Here is a 16,073-nt window from a genome sequence, read left to right as displayed (position 1 = left end):
CTGGACACAGGCTTCCAGTCACAAAAGCAACCTTCGACCATCACCCTCTGCCTCCTGCCACTCAGCCAGTTTAGGATCCAACGCGCCAAGGCACCCTGGATCCCATGGGCTCTTACCTTCTTGACCAGTCTCCTATGCGGGACTTTGTCAAAAGCTTTACTGAAGTCCATGTAAACCACATCCACAGCATTTCCCTCATCCACCCCCCTAGTCACCCCCTCGAAAAATTCAATCAGATGTCAGACATGATTTACCCTTGACAAAGCCATGCTGACTATCCCCGATTAATCCTTGCCTCTCCAAGTGGAGACTAATTTTGTCCCTCAGAATTTTTTCCAATAATTTCCCTACCACAGATGTTAGGCTCACTGGCCTGTAATTCCCTGGTTTATCCCTGCTACCCTTCTTGAATAATGGTACTACATTAGCTGTTCTCCAGTCTTCTGGTACATCCCCTGTGGCCAGAGAGGTTCTGAAAATTTGTGTCAGAGCCCCTGCAATCTCCTCCTTTGCCTCCCACAGCAGCCTGGGATACATCTCGTCCGGGCCTGGGGATTTATCCACTTTTTGGCCTGCTAAAACCGCTAGCACCTCCTCCCTCTCGATGCTAATATGTTCAAGTATGTCACAGTCCCCTTGCCCAATTTCTATGTCCGCATCGTCTTTCTCCATAGTGAACACAGATGCAAAAAATTCATTTAAAACCCCGCCTACATCATCTGGCTCTACACACAGATTGCCACTTTGGTCCCTAATGGGCCCTACCCTTTCCCTGGTTATCCTCTTGCCCTTAATATACTTATAAAACATCTTAGGATTTTCCTTTATTTTGCTCGCCAGTGTTATTTCATGGCCCCTCCTCGCCCTCCTAATTTCTTTTTTAAGTATGCCCCTGCACTTTTTATACTCCTCCAGGGCTTCTTCCGTCTTTAGTCTTTTGTAACTGCCAAAAGCCCCCCTTTTATTTCTAATGCATTTTTGTATATCCCTTGTCATCCAAGGTTCCCTTTGCTTGTTGGTCCCACCCTTGACCTTTACAGGAACATGTTGGCGTTGTACTCTCTCTATTTCCCTTCTGAAAGTCTCCCACTGTTTTGATGTGGATTTTCCTATAAGTAGCTGCTCCCAGTCCACTTTGGTCAGATCCTGCCTTATCATATTAAAATCGGCCTTCCCCCAATTTAGAACCCTTATTTCCGGGCCGTCTTTGTCTTTTTCCATGACCACCTTAAATCTCACCGAATTATGGTCACTGTCGCCAAAATGCTCTCCTACTGACACTTCCACCACTTGCCCGGCTACATTCCCCAGAATTAGGTCCAGTACCGCCCCCTCTCTTGTAGGACTTTCTACATGTTGGCTCAAAAAGCTCTCCTGGGTACACTAAGAATTCTGCACCCTCTAACTATCCCAATTAATATTGGGGAAGTTGAAATCCCCCACTATTATTACCCTATTATTTTCGCACTTTTCTGAGATTTGCCTACATATCTGTTCCTCTATCTCCCGCTGACTGTTTGGGGGCCTTTAGTACACTCCCAGCAAAGTGCTTGCCCCCTTTTTGTTTTTAAGTTCTACCCACATGGCCTCATTAGAGGAACCCGCTAATATATCATCCCTCCTTACAGCAGTAATTGACTCCTTAATTAATATTGCAACACCCCCTCCCCTTTTACACCCCCCTCTGTCTCGCCTTGGGAGGAAGAGCAAGAAATCACAGCCAGAGGGGTTTGAGGGTATAGGTGAACAGTGCTGTTTCGTTGGGAGTGCCAGGATTTTGACCCAGCAACGATTAAGGAACAGCGATATATAAATCGGGATGGTGTATGACCTGGAGGTGATGGTTTGCCCACGCGCTTGCTGCCCTTGTCCTTCTAGGTGGTAGAGTTCGCGGGTTTGGGAGGTGCTGCCGAAGAAGCCTTGGTGGGTTGCTGCAGTGCATCTTGTAGATGGTACACACTGCAGCCACGGTACGCCAGTGGTGAAGGGAGTGAATTTTTAAGGTGGTGAATGGGCTGCTGATCAAGCAGGCTGCTTTGTCCTGGATGGCGTGGAGTTTCTTGAGTGTTGTTACATACAATGCAATCACAAGACATGCACGGGTAAATTTTCAATTTGCTGCCTGAGCATAAAGTTGGCATTGTGGATCAAAGTCAATGGGAAAGAAACATAGAAGATAGGAGCAGGAGTAGGCCATTCGGCCCTTCGAGCCTGCTCCGCCATTCAATGAGATCATGGCTGATCATCCAAATTCAGTACCCTGTCCCTGCCTTCTCCCCATATCCCTTGATCCCTTTAGCCTTAAGAAATATATCCAACTCTTTCTTGAATATATTTAATGAACTGGCCTCCACCGCCCTCTGTGGCAGAGAATTCCACAGGTTCACCACTCTCTGGGTGAAGAAATTCCTCCTCATTTCAGTCCTAAATGGCTTACCCCTTATCCTTAGACTATGACCCCTGGTTCTGGACTCCCCAGCCATCCGAAACATCCTTCCTGCATCTAGTCTGTCCAGACCTGACAGAATTTTATAGGTTTCGATGAGATCCCCTCTCAATCTTCTAAACTCCAGTGAGTATCAGCCCAATCAACACAATCTCTCCTCATAAGTCATTCCTGCCATCCCAGGTATCAGCCTGGTGAATCTTCGCTGCACTCCCTCCATGGCAAGAACGTCCTTCCTCAGGTAAGGTGACCAAAACTGCACACAATACTCAAGGTGCGGTCTCACCAAGGCCCTGTACAACTGTAGCAAGACATCCTTGTTCCTGTACTCGAACCCTCTTGCTACGAAGGCCAGCATACCATTTGCCTTCTTAACCGCCTGCTGCACCTACATGCTTACCTTCAGCGACTGGTGCACAAGAACACCTAGGTCTCTTTGCACTTCCCCTTCTCCCAATCTATTGCCATTCAAATAATAATCTGCCTTCCTGTTTTTGTCACCGAAGTGGATAACCTCACATTTATCCACATTATAGTGCATTTGCCATGTTGCTGCCCAATCACCTAACCTGTCCAAATCGTACTGGAGTTTCACGACATCCTCCTCACAGCATACCCTCCCACCCAGCTTTGTGTCGTCTGCAAATTTGGAGATATTACATCCAATTCCCTCGTCCAGATCATTAATATATATTGTGAACAGCTGGGGTCCTAGGACCGATCCTTGCGGTACCCCAGTAGTCACTGCCTGCCACTCGGAAAACGACCCGTTTATTCCAACTCATTGCTTTCTGTCCGCCAACCAGTTCTCTATCCAAGTCAATGCCTTGCCCCCAATCCCATCGTGCAGTTTCTATAGCTGGCGGCTGATCTTACGCCAATTATACGCTGAGCCAACAAGTTGAAAATCTACCCTGTGGTTTAAAACTGAAGAATCCCACAGTAACTGCAAAACTTTATTTCTCCTCATCAATTTCCTCTGCTCTCCTCCCAAGCCCAAACACGGAGTGCCGGCAGATTGTTCGGTCATGGGGGACAGCACGGCAGAGCCTGATCCCGTTCTCGCTCGATGTTCACATGCGCACACTCCCAGGAGGATATTGATCAGGACTGTAATCATCGGCCGATTTTCTTCCCTCATCCAGGGACAGCGAGGCCATTGTAGTGCCCCTACTACTGCCTTGAGACCAACCAAGATCAGCGACAGACTGGGGAACGGACCAGAGGCTTTCCTATCAGAATGGCTCAGCTACTCAAAACTTGTTAAGTGGTTGGCAAAGCTCAGTTTTCATTTTTAAAACATTTATCAAGAAATCCTTCAAACCTGACAGATCACAGGATGGGTACAGATGAGGAAGGCAATTCAGCCCATCTAACTCCATTCATCCAGAGATTCTATAGTTCCCCCATTGTAGTATCCGATTGTTTAGAAAATTCCAGGGTTTTAACTCTACTGCTCAATCTGGGAGTCCATGCCATGCACTGGTCACTTTTTGTGTGGAGAATATCCCAACATTAGTCCTAAATTTACCTTTTTCTAGTTTTGACCCATGTCCCGTTATCCCACTTTCAATTTATAATATTCCGGATTTACCTTTTCCGTACCACTTACTAACTTGTATGCTATAAGAGCACCTCTCGGACACCAGTCTCCAGGCTGAACAGCTCAAGTTTCTTCAATCTTTCCTCAAAACTCAGACCTTTGACACTAGGGATCAGCCTCGTGGCTCTTCTCAGCACTGTCTCTAGTGCTTCAAATTCTGTCTTGTGTCACCATAACCAGCGTACTGTACAGTTCACACTTGACTTCATATATTCGACTGTTGTGACTGTGTAGTTCAACATTCTGTTGGCTTGGACTACTATTAAAAGATCAAATCACACTTTTGTCAAAGACTCTATACTAGGGGAAAAAACTTGCACATCAAAAAATTACAAGTGCTTGAAATCTAAAATATAAACAGAAAATGTTGGAAATAAACAGCAGGTCTATCAGTATTTGTAAAGAGAAGAGAAAAGATGGGGCAATGTTTCAGATCTAGACCCTTCACTGCAACTGAAAACTGGAAGAGGAGAGTACCCCTTAATCTTATTGAGCAAAATACAGTTTGGGAAGTTGAGAATAAAACAGACATCAGGAGTGCCAACTCCCGTCAGAGAAAGAAAAAAATCCTTGAATTTATATAGTGCCTTTCACAACCTCAGGACGCCCCAAAATGCTTAACAGCCAATGTAATCACTATTGTAATGTAGGAAACACGGCAGCCAATTTGCACACAGCCAGGTCCCACAAACAGCAATGTGATAATGATCAATCTGTTTTTAGTAATATTGGTTAAAGGGATAAATATTGGCCAGAACACCTGGGAGAACTCTCCTGCTCTTCGAATAGTGCCATGGTATCTTTTACGTCCACCTGAGGGGGCAGACGGGGTTTAACGTCTCATCTGATGGACGACACGTTCAACAGTGCAGCACTCCCTCAGTACTGCACCGGGAGGATCAGCCTAGACTTTGTGCTCAAGTCCCACACCCTTCTGACTCAGAGGGAAGATATTCAATTAAAATAATCAGATTTTTTATTTACAAAGCTGTAAAAAGTATTTCTTCATAGGCCAGGACACGATTAGAAAGAAAAGACTTGTTCATATCTAGGCGATTGTGTTGAATTATTCTCCTTTAAGCTGCTGTCCGATTATGTACTGAATGCCACATTTATCAAAAGGAAAGATGATATCCAGACATGCCATGCAGCAATTTGCGCCAATTCCCAACTCTTGCAAAGGTCAATTCTGGGAACAAAAAATTGTGCAATTCCCCAAGGAGATAAAAAATAATCATCTCGGCAAGCCAGCCCCATCCTCTGTGCCAGTTACAGAGCAGCACTGAATGCCAGAAACTGGTTACCCGTACCCGTCTGTGCGGAGGATGAAGTTAACAATGCGTGCAAAACAAATCAAAAGAAAAAAACACACTTTAGGAAGTCCAATGGCATAAACTGCCCCCTACTGAGCTTTTCGCTGTCCATTACCAGACTCCATTTCAAAACACCTCTTCTGTCTTTAGTTTTCAGTCGTGGCCCAGTTGGTAGCACCCTCGCCTCCGAGTCAGATGGTTGTGGGTTCAAGTCCCACTCCAGAGACTTGAGCACAAAAATCTAGGCCGACACGCCAGTGCAGTGCTGAGGGAGCACTGCAAGGTGCTGTCTTTCAGATGAGACGTTAAACCGAAGCCCCGTCTGCTCTCTCAGTTAGACGTAAAAGATCTCATGGCATTATTTCGAAAAGGAGCAGGGATGTTATCCCCAGTGTCCTGGCCAATATTTATCCCTCAAATCAACATAACCAAAAAAAAACAGATTATCTGATCATATCACAGGAGTATGCTGTGCGCAGTTGGCTACCGCGTTTCCTACATTACAACAGTTCAAAAGTACTTCATTGGCTGTAAAGTGCTTTGGGACATCGAGGTCGTAAAAGGCGCTATATAAATACACATCTTTCTTCAAAAGACGCCATCAAAATTCAATTAACAAACAGCAAACCTTACTCATTATGTAACAACAATTAAGGAGACAATAACAAAACAGAACACTAGTGATATCCAATAATAGAATCAGAATAGTACAGCAAGGAGGAGGCCATTCAGCCCATCAAGTCTGCACCGGCTCTCTCGAAGAGCAATCCAGTCAGTCCCACTCCCCTGCTCTTTCCAGATATCCTTGCAATTTTTGTCCTTCAAGTATTCACCCAATTCCCTTTTGAAGACTACTATTGAATCTGTATCCACCACCCAATCAGGCAGTGCCTTCCAAATCCTAACCACTCGTTGCGTAAAAAGTTCTTCCTCATGTCACCTCTGGTTCTTCTGCCAGTCACCTTAAATCTGTGCCTTCTCATTATCAACCCTTCAGCCATTGGAAACAGTTTCTCTATTTAAAATCATGAAGAATTTAGATAGAGTAAACACCTCCATCAAATCTCCTCTTGGCCTTCTCTGCTCCAAGGAGAACAATCCCAATGCTGATACCCCCATTTCAGAGACCCTCGAATGCTAAGGCACCACCCCCCACCACCCAATTTCATAGCCCCTCCTCTCATTTCAGAGACGCCAAATGTCAACAGCCACAATTCCCAGCCCCCTCACAACAGCGATCCACGTGGTCACAGCTCTCTGTGAACGTGACATATCCCGGACAGGGGCACATTGTGGCAGGATGTTTATCACCACGCAAGTTAGCTCCATAAAAAAAATCCAATGACTCCCAGGCTGCTAGAGGTAGCGTCCTGGAGACCTATGCCCTATTGAGTGTGTACCGGTCATTCCAGGAGGGTTGGGAACCCTACACCTGGTGTAGTTCCCGGCTTTTGTGGAATGGGGAGTTCATTACTCAACATCCAGAGAAACCCCTGGAACATGTTTCTGAACCTTTAAAAATATTTCCCACTACTGTTCCCTGTCTTTGTTGGCAATATGCTAGTGTGGCAACATAGGAACAGAAGGCCATTCAGCCCCTAGAGCCTGTTCCACCATTCAATTAGACTACAGCTGATTTGCAACTTAACTCCATCTACCCGCCTTGGTTCCGTAGCCCTCAATAGCCTTGCCTCAAAAAAAATCTTAGCAATCTCAGCTTTGAAATTTTCACTTGACCTAGCCGCAACAGCTTTTTCGGGGTAACAAGTCTGTTTTAACCCCGCCCCCCCCCCCCCAAACACACGCCCCATTCTCGTCCATTGGGGGGGGGGGGGGGAATGTTAAAATCAGCCCTTTAGATTCGGTGAACTCAAACTTTTTTTTTTTTTTTAATATATAGACAAGTTCAATAGCTATTAAATGATAGAAAAACGTGCGCGATTGGCACTGCACCTCTGCTCACAGTTCACAGATTTCCAAATTTATATAAAAGGCATTCAGTGACGCAGGAGTCTGGCAATTCCCTCTCTGGCCCTGCCCATGTGTTTAATCACCAGTTTCATCACAAAAAGGTACATTGCATGCAACTTGTAGATAAATAGTAAATATTGACCCGCTTTGATGAGATTCCTTAAAAGGGCTGCCAGATGACATGGCAAACAACTTTCAACCATTCTGCTACCAACTGAAGGAAAGGCAGGTGATTTCAAGGTATGCTATCCAACTGGTATTTTGAGGGAGATAATTTACAAGACCCATTTAATGACAGTGTACACTTTTAGATGCAAGCTGTGCAGACGCAGCACAGAGTGCTGCCTTCACAATAAGTTTTCAAAACTGCATACAGGTTCTTTTAATTTGGCAGTTCTGTTTATTTAATTGTGAGCAAGCAGTTTGAAGTCTTCCTTTAATTTAGCTTCATCTGACCTTAATGATGCATTTGGTACAAGTAAAAAGTTGTGCAAACACTAAAGCTACAGTAAACAGTCTTACATACAATTCCCCCGACAGTATGCTTCTACATAAGAAACAGGAGCAGGAGTCGGCCAATCGGCCCCGCTCCGCCATTCAATAAGATCATGGCTGATCCAATCTTGGCCTCAACACCACTTTCCCGCTCTCTCCCCGTACCCCTTGTAGTTCAAATGTGTCAATCTCCGCCTTGAATATATTCAGTGACTCCGCCTCCACAGCTCTCTGGGGTAGAGAATTCCAAAGATTCACGACCCACAGAGAAGAAATTCCTCCTCATCTCCGTCTTAAATGGGCCCTTATTCTGAAACTATGCCCCCTAGTTCTAGATACCCCTGTAGTGTATGTACCCGTCTACCTTTAAGAGAACTATTGTATGTAACCGTCCACCTTTAAGAGAACTACTTTAGGTGTTGCACTACTTTGTTGGCTTCTGTATACTGTAATACCGACGGTGACCACACCGGTATATAAGTGCTGTGTCAGGATTTATTGGGCAGATTCGCCCTGACCTTCGAATAGTAAAGTCCTGTTTTAAGTTACTCTTGGAGTCTGTGTATTAATTAACTAAACAACCCACAGACTTTACAGTGGCGACGAGTCCGACCGTACCCTGCGGCAACAATACTTCCGAAGCAGTTAACGAGCGTCAAGAAGAGGCAACCGCCCTCGTCATTCTGCTGGGAGAAAACTCGAGTCTGCAGAGCTGGAAAGGAGGAAGAATTCAGAGACAAAGACTTCCATCAGCAACAGGCACTGACTGTCCCTTCTGCCACGGTGAGGAGTGAGCCGATCAGCACGAGAAGCAAGGCGGCCACGGTGACTGTGAGTAAGGGAAAGTAAAAAGAATAACCGGAGGATAAGGGCGGTGCACTCGACCACGGTCGAGGGGGAAAGGAGCCGGACAGAAGTCGGGTCCAGAGGCGCTGAGACTGGGGCAGCGTGGAGCAAGGAGGCCGCGGTACAGACAGGCTGGGGGACGCAACGGCGTCGTGAGACAGCTAGACCGCGACCGGCGAAAAAGGCCGGGCAGCGACCGAAGCCACGAAGCGCTGCAACCGGGAACGTAGGCGCGGGAAGAGATAAACTCAGCTGCAGCCGGGGAGGGAAGCACCGGACTGCGAGGGGGCTGGGAGGCGCGATTGGGAGCCGAGCGAGCGGGAGAGGCAGAGCCGACCAAGGGAGACTGATCGAGAGCCAGTCCAGCGGCTGAAACTGTTCTCCGTCAACGGGGTGTACCCAGCGCCGGTAGAGCCGAGCGAGCGGGAGAGAGACAGAGCCCGAGCAAGGGGAACTGAGCGAGAGCCAGCCCAGCGGCTGAAACTGTTCGCCGTCAACGAGGTGTACCCAGCGCCAGTTGCCCTGCCGAGAAAAGGGAAAGCACTGAAGCCAACGCGCAGGCTGTGAACCTGAAAGCCAGTGGCCGTCGCCCGTGGGGAAAGTGTACCCCTCCCGCCAGGGGAAGAAACGCGGGAAGCCGCCATTAGGCGGAGAAGACGACAGAAGCGGGGAACTGCCATTGAAGTGGGCGGGGAGAGAAGATAAGCGCGGGAAACTGCCATTTTCGGGGGAACCGCCATCTTGGAAAAAAAAAGAAAATTTAAAGAAATAATTCGTGGTGTTATCAGGAAGAGAGGAAGATGCCTAAGCGTGGTAACATCAACGATTTTAATTCCGAGGTAGAAGACTGGGCCACGTATGTGGAACGCATTGAGATCTATTGTGAGGCCAATAAAATAGAAGATGACAAAGCTATAACCTTGCTAAACTCGATGGGCGCGAAGACATACGAGCTCTTGAAGCATCTACTAGCACCAGCTAAACCGGCGGATCAGACTTTCGATGATATTGTGACTGTTCTGAAGGATCACTTGAACCCCACACCGTTGATGTTGGCGGAACGATTCAAATTCTATGCGAGAACGCAAAGGAAAGACGAAAGCAACGCAGAATACTTGGTCGAACTGTGTAGACTAGCGAAACACTGCCAGTTTGGAGGGAATCTGACAGAGGCGTTACGAGACAAATTCGTGTGCGGAATGTCGAAGGAAGAAACACAAAAACGACTGCTCGAAGAGAACGATCTTACACTTGAGAAGGCTGTCCTTATTGCTGCATCGAACGAAGCCGCAGCGAAAGGAACGGCGGAAATGCAGCTAAAGGCAGCGGCACTCAGGGTGCAGCAAATTACTTCGGGTACAACGAAATGCTATCGTTGTGGGAAGACAACACACGACCAGAACCAATGCTGGTTTAAAAACCAGGAATGTAGGAAATGTGGCAAGCTCGGTCACATAGCTAAGGTATGCCGGTCAGGGAAGAAGACCAACAATAATGAGTCACCACAAAAGAGGTACAGAAAGGTACATGAGGTGACTAGGAAGAGTCCGGAAGAACAGAATTCGGACTCACACTCCAACTGCAAGGGACTGGATAGTCTGAGAATTCACAATGTGAGTAATGAAGCTGACCGACAAGCTATCTGGATCACACTACAGATTGCAAAAGTCCAAGTGAAAATGGAAGTGGACACCGGATTGGCGTTGACGGTCATGAATAAGCATGATTATAAAAAGTTATTCAAGCATATTCCCCTACGGGATACGGAACTAGTATTGAAGACATACACGGGGCACAAAGTATACCCCATCGGAAAGATGGAAGTCAAGGTGAGATACAAGGACAAAGAGCACCAAAGGATGGACCTGTATGTGTTGCCTGAGGGAGGTCCACCACTTCTGGGACGGGAGTGGATCAGGAAAATAAAGATAGACTGGCATTCACTAAACACCATGACGGTAGATTCCGGAAAGGAAGATGTCAAACCTGAACGGTTGTCCAGAATATTGGACGAAGCTAAAGAGGTATTCCAGCAAGGACTGGGAACACTGCGAGGAATTAAAGCAAAGGTTAAGATTGCAGAACATGCAAGCCCAAAATTTTTCAAAGCCAGATCGGTACCTTACGCGATACGACCTGCTGTGGAGGCAGAACTGGAAAGAACTTGAACGATCAGGGGTACTGTCAAAAGTGGACTGGAGTGAGTGGGCCACGCCCATTGTTCCCGTCATGAAGTCTTCACCAAGTAACAAGCCAGGGGGACCGGGGAAGGTCCGCATCTGCGGAGACTTCAAGATCACAGTGAATCCGGTGCTTCACACGGTACAATACCCGCTTCTGCGGATTGAAGATATCTTTGCTTCGTTGGCTGGAGGGAAACACTTCACCAAGATAGACCTGGCACAGGCATACTTACAAATGGAAGTCGAGGAAGAGTCGCGTCAGTACCTCACCATCAACACACACAGAGGCTTGTATCGTTATAATAGACTGGTTTTTGGGGTAGCTTCGGCTCCAGCAATTTGGCAGAGGGCCATGGAGCAGGTATTACAAGGAATTCCAAGCACGCAGTGTTACTTAGACGATATCCTGATTACGGGAGAGGACGAGGAAGAACACCTCACAAATTTGAAACTGGTGCTCACTAGGTTGAAGGAATATGGCCTTCGAGTTAATCGCAAGAAATGTGAGTTCTTCCAAAAACGGATCTCGTACTGCGGTCATGTCATTGACCGAGAGGGGCTGCACAAGTCACCTGACAAGATAGAAGCTGTCGTGAAGGCCCCCGCTCCGGAAAACATATCACAGTTAAGATCATTCTTGGGGTTGATTAATTATTATCACAAGTTTCTGCCGAATCCATCCACGGTGCTGCATCCGCTGAATGCTCTGTTGCGGAAAGAAGTACCATGGAAGTGGAGTGAGGAATGTAAAAAGGCCTTTCGCAGAAGCAAGGCGTTGATTACCTCTGAAGAAGTGTTGGCTCATTTCAACCCAACGTTACCTCTTCATCTAGCTTGTGATGCTTCCCCCTGTGGAATTGGAGCAGTACTTTCACACAAGTTACCAAATGGCTCGGAAAGGCCAGTGGCATTCGCGTCCCGATCATTGACCTCCGCGGAGCGAAATTATGCTCAAATAGATAGGGAGGCCCTCAGCCTTGTGTGGGGCGTAAAGAAATTCAATCATTACCTGCAGGGCAAGAAGTTCACATTACTGACAGACCACCAGCCGTTGGTGTCCATATTCAACCCTAACAAGGCCGTTTCCACCATGACAGCGCAAAGGTTACAGAGGTGGTCCGTGTTACTTGGGGCACACCAATATGACATCGAATACAAAAGGTCCAAACAGCATGGAAATGCTGATGGGTTATCGCGCTTGCCATTGCCGATAGTAGAAGAAGCGACTACAGTGGACCCGGGAGAGCTGTTCCACTCATCCATAGTGGAATGTCTACCAGTAACAAATTCGATGATCGAAAACGAAACAAGAAATGACCCGACTCTCTCACGAGTCTATGATTTAACGGTGGAGGGATGGCCAGCACAGGGCGAACCAACGCTGCCAGCATTTTCGCAGAGAAAAGAACAGCTGTCAGTGTGTCGAGGAACCCTGATGTGTGGATCTAGAGTGGTGATTCCACCTAAACTTCAACAGAAGGTGTTAAAGGAGCTGCACGAGGGACATCTGGGTGGAGTGAAAATGAAGAACCTAGCAAGAGCGTTCGTGTGGTGGCCAGGCATTGATGGGGACATCGAAGAAATCACTAAGAGCTGTCTAGGATGCCAGAAGGTCCAAAACGCGCCACCACAGGCTCCTCTGCATCCATGGGAGTGGCCCTCATCTCCTTGGCAAAGGGTACACATCGACTTTGCTGGTCCATTTATGGACTCAATGTTTCTAATAGCGGTGGATGCACACTCCAAGTGGCCGGAGGTAATAAAGATGTCCACCACCACCACGGAAAAAACCATCACAGTGTTAAGGACCATGTTTGCTAGGAATGGGCTGCCGGAACAGATCTGTTCTGATAATGGACCGCAATTTGCGTCCGAAGAATTCAAGAAATTCTTAAAGTGCAATGGGGTTAAGCACTACACGTCAGCCCCATACCATCCCGCCTCCAATGGATTGGCTGAAAGGTTTGTCCAGACCTTCAAGAAGGCCATAAAGGCCATGGGTAATGAAGCCATTAACTTACAACATAAGGTGGATAGCTTCTTGTTGGCGTACAGGAATGCAACACATGCGGTCACAAATCAAACTCCCGCCATGATGTTTTTTAATAGACGACTAAGATGCCGGCTGGATTTGCTTAAGCCAAACGTCAGAAGGGACGTAGAGAACCGGCAATTCCAGGGCATGAATGAAAGGCCAACTAGATCTTTTCAGATAGGTCAACAAGTTTTGGCCCGGGACTACCATACCGAGAAATGGCAGCCTGGAACTATTGGAAAAAGGCTAGGGCCGTTGATGTATACGGTGGACATTGGGGACAGTATAATAAGGCGCCATGTTGACCAGATCATAGGGTCAGCCACAAATGGCCAACCTACTCCACCACCTTACACGGTTAATGTTGAGACAGAGATACCCAGAACACCTACCTCCGATCTGGTAATACTGGAATCAGATGAACCTGACACTGTCCTTCAAGCCGAATCGACCTTGCCAGAAGCACCTGCTACCCCGCCGGGAGTTACGACACCACCGAGGCGTTATCCGGAGAGTCCGGAAACCTCCAGAGAGACTGAATCTGTGAACTGTCTGGCATAAAGTTGTATATATGTTATAATGTATGTTTAATGGGGAATCAGTATGTTGTAAGCTAAAAAGGGAGGATTGTAGTGTATGTACCCGTCTACCTTTAAGAGAACTATTCTATGTAACCGTCCACCTTTAAGAGAACTACTTTAGGTGTTGCACTACTTTGTTGGCTTCTGTATACTGTAATACTGACGGTGACCACACCGGTATATAAGTGCTGTGTCAGGATTTATTGGGCAGATTCGCCCTGACCTTCGAATAGTAAAGTCCTGTTTTAAGTTACTCTTGGAGTCTGTGTATTAATTAACTAAACAACCCACAGACTTTACAACCCCCACTAGGGGAAAACATCCTCTCAGCATCTACCCTGTCAATCCCCCTCAGAATCTTATGTTTCAATAAGATCACCATTCATTCTTCTAAACTCCAATGAGTATAGGCCCAACCTTTCATCATACATCAACCCCTTCATCCCAGGGATCAACCTAGTGAACCTTCTGGAAGGTCCTCTCACAAAATACAAGTTGCGATATTCCTTCAAGATTGAATGATAAATCAGGGCATTGTTCAACTTTCATATTTTCAAATAAAATGTTTGCCACGGTCACTAATATCCAAAAAAGAAAGATTGAGCAAGGAATGTGTCCTAATTTCACAGAAGTCAGCAAACAGACACTAAAGGTTTGTTGACAATTTTTGTGTCGTGAACTGATTCACAATGGAAAAATGTAACTGGCTTCACAGGAGAACTGGATGTGAAATGTTTGAGGGGGGTTGGGGGGGGGGGGGGGGGAGAAAGAGAGTGTGGAGCTACACAGCTCCCACCATGGAACGTGTACTACACTTGGGGGGAACCACAGTGACGCCCCACCAACAGTTGTTCTCATCCAGCATTTACGTTCAAATACATCCATTCTGAAAGTGAAGCACACCATCCAGTCTGAAACTAACTGAAAAGGTTTCGGCTATCCTATTGAGACTAACCATGTCTGCCCCACCAGCCCCCCCGACACCCACCCCCCAGCTCCCTTTGATCCTACCTTGCTTTTCTGTTATTCACAGCGCACGGGTACATCTGTTTTTATTTCAGATTTCCAGCAGCCACAGTATTTTGCTTTTGTATTAGTGTTTAATTCACGGTCACTTCTCTTCCAGGAATGCCCACCTTGAAGAAGTTGCTCTTCTCGCTGATGGGGTTTCCATTTGTCTCTTTTACCTTGTTCATCTTCATCGCTTTCCCTTCTTAAGTTTAGGATTGGGTTTGATCAAACAAGTCATTAAACCTGTTGACAAGGGTGGTGCTGTTTAGCGAACCGACCTCTACCTCGCAGAGGCTGAATGCCAAATCGGACACCTCCTCCTACCTCCCCCGGACCATGACTCCACTACTGAAGATCAAGAAAGTTAACTCGGTTTCTCGCTCCACAGATGCTGCCTGACCTGCTGAGTAATTCCAGCATTTTCTGTTTTGATTTCAGATTTCCAGCATCTGCAATATTTTGCTTTTGCACAGGTACATCTTGTTGTCTGGCACCAACTCCAGGTCCTCTTGTATCCGGTGGATCCAGTCATTCCTCAAAAATCAGGCGAGGGGGAAAAAACTCTCACTTCACAGAGGCAAGCAAATGCTGTTTGTACAGCCACCCTCATTCAACTATAGCTGGAAACAAGTGTGACTGCTTGATATCTTGAATTAAAATACAAAATGTTGAAAAATACACAGCATCTGAATGAGAAATTAATGTTTCAAGAGCAAACCCTTCAGCAGAAAGCAAAAAACGAATGAGGGTGGTGGGGAGTCCAGAACAAGGGGGCATAACCTTAAAATTAGAGCTAGGTCATTCAGCGGTGTTGTCAGAAAGCACTTCTTCACACAAAGGGTAGCGGAAATCTGCAACTCTCTTCCCCAAAAAGCGGATGACACCTTTGTTACCTCTAGACTTGACTATTCCAATGCACTCCTGGCTGGCCTCCCACATTCTACCCTACGTAAACTTGGTCATCCAAAGCTCGGCTGCCCGTGTCCTAACTCGAACCAAGTCCCGGTTTCAAAACCTCGATTTCAAAATTCTCATGTGTGTTTTCAAATCCCTCCATATCTCTAATCTCCATCAACCGCACCAGCAACCCCCCCCCCCCCCCCCAAAAGAGATATCTGCCTCCTCAAATTCTGCCCTCTTTAGCATCCCCGAGTATAATCGCTCAACCACTGGTGGCCGTGTCTTGTTGCCTAGGCCCTAAGCTCTGGAATTCCCTGCCTAAACCTCTCCGCCTCATTACCTCTCTTTCCTCCTTTAAGACGCTCTCTAAAACCTACCTCTTTGACCAAGCTTTTGGTCATCTGCCCTAATTTCTCCTTATGTAGCTCGGTGTCAATTTTTTTTTGTCATATAATATTCCAGTGAAGCGTCTTGGGATGTTCTGCTACATTAAAGGCGCTATATAAATACAAGTTGTTGTTGATAATGGCGAGGCCAAGTCAATTGAAAATTTCCAAACAGGAGATAGGTTTTTGTTAGATAAGGGCATTAAGGGTTACGGAACCAAGGTGGCTAGATGGAGTTAAGATAAAGATCAGCCATGATCTAATTGAATAGCAGAACCGGCTCGAGAGAGAGACTGAATGGTC

The 16,073-nt window shown here is 46.6% G+C and overlaps 1 protein-coding gene across 7 annotated transcripts in view; it reads right to left on the bottom strand.

Moving 5' to 3' along the window:
• LOC147117789 (solute carrier family 12 member 7-like) overlaps positions 1–16,073 on the bottom strand; it is a 257,428-nt gene that overhangs the window by 194,005 nt on the left and 47,350 nt on the right. The window lies entirely within an intron of this gene.

Source organism: Somniosus microcephalus, chromosome 5 (assembly GCF_052327205.1).
Source record: "Somniosus microcephalus isolate GS21.2 chromosome 5, FLI_Smic_1.0, whole genome shotgun sequence".
NCBI lineage: Eukaryota > Metazoa > Chordata > Chondrichthyes > Squaliformes > Somniosidae > Somniosus > Somniosus microcephalus.
Note: the sequence above shows the minus strand (reverse complement) of the source record. Positions and strands in the feature narration are given on the sequence as shown.